This window comes from Myotis brandtii, unplaced genomic scaffold (genome assembly GCF_000412655.1).
Source record: "Myotis brandtii unplaced genomic scaffold, ASM41265v1 scaffold29, whole genome shotgun sequence".
NCBI lineage: Eukaryota > Metazoa > Chordata > Mammalia > Chiroptera > Vespertilionidae > Myotis > Myotis brandtii.
The window spans coordinates 1,531,336-1,533,008 of NW_005361075.1; positions in this window are offsets into that span (position 1 = coordinate 1,531,336).

The window sequence follows — 1,673 nt, forward strand, 5'->3', positions numbered from 1 at the left end:
ACTCTTGGTGCACCCCTTTGTGGGCTGTGTGCACAGTCTTGTTGTAGTTAAGCCTTGATTGTTGTTGGTATCACTGGGAGGAATTGAATTGGCTGTGAGGACCAGCTGTGTCTACAATGGGAGAACTGCTGTGCTAGAGACACGCTTATGGGGCAGGACTTGCTTCAGTGGAGCTTTGGTCTCACTGAGTCTGCCCCTTGAGTGTGTAGCTTATGGATCTGAAGAGTTGTAATCTGGTGTGGTCTCACTCTGACCACTGGGTACACTGGCTCTTGGATCTCCAAGGAGGTGCAAAGTCAGCCACTGCCTGGGGCCACCCAGCAGGAGCTACAGAGAGATCTGCAGATTCCTCCTCTTTGTACCAGGTTTGGAAGTGCCCAGAGGAGGCCCAGCTGTGTAGCAAGGCAGGCTTCTGCTGCTGCTGCCTGTTTGACAGGTTTTAGGCTGAGAAAGGACAGGCCATTCATATGCAAAAGCCACTGTGCACAGCTTGGGTCGGGTTATTAATTCGGTGGGGTGGGGTCTCAGGGAATCTCCTGGGTGGAGCAAACAGCAATGGCTTCCAGTCAGCCCTGCACCGGAGAGGTCCCAGCGCAGGAAAAATGACAGCTGCGAGCACCTCCGTCTGAAAGAAAGCCGCCCTCCCATTCCTGTCCTAATGCCAGACAGTCCAGTTTCTTCCCGTATGTGTCTGGGTCCCCCAGAGTCTCGTCCAGAACTGGAGTTCAGAGCAAGCGGGCGCTTGTATCTCCCTCCCAGTTAAAAAAGCAGTGCACCCGGGTGCCAGCCTGTTCCGCGCCTCCGCACCTTCTACCAGTCTAAATGTGCTTTCTTCTTTACCTCTAGTTGTAGAACTTCCACTCAGCTTTCTTGCGGTTCTGGATGACAGTTGTCTGTCTTTTAGTTGTAATTTTGATGTGGTTGTGAGAGGCAGCAAGTACAGGTGTTTATCTATGCTGCCATCTTGAAATCTCCTCGTATCACAGTTTTTTAATCCACTCATCTGCTGATGGGCATTTAGGCTCTTTCCAAGTCTTGGGTATTGTAAATTGTGCTGCTATGAACTTAGGGGTGCATATATCCTTTCTGATTGGTGTTTCTAGTTTCTTGGGATATATTCCTAGAAGTGGGATCACTGGGTCAAATAGTTCCATTTTAGTTTTTTGAGGAAACTCCATACTGTTCTTCACAGTGGCTGCACCAGTCTGCATTCCCACCGGCAGTGCACAAGGGTTCCTTTTTCTCTGCATCCTCGCCAGCACTTGTCATTTGTTGATTTGTTCTTATTGCCTCATTTTACCCACCTTTCTTTCAACTGTCCTGTCTCCAGGGGCTAATGGCAGACAGAGTGTGGTCTGCTGTTTTTTGGGGATGATATACCTTCTGAGAAAGGGAATCCTCTACAATGGCTGCTGTGAAATTCACATGCCTCGAGTCCCCATAGGAACTGAGTGCTGAGATCCAGCAGGATACAGTGTGAATGTGACAAAATGAGAAGCTATAGAAATGAGATTAAGAAAGTGTAAATAGAACTCAAAGAATTGCCTTTGGTGGAAGTCTCAGAGGTAATTCACTTAAAAAAATTAAATTGAGCCCTAGCTGGGTAGCTCAGTTGGTGGGAATGTCCTCCCATACACCAAAAGCTTGTGGGTTTGATTCCTGCTTTGGGGGGC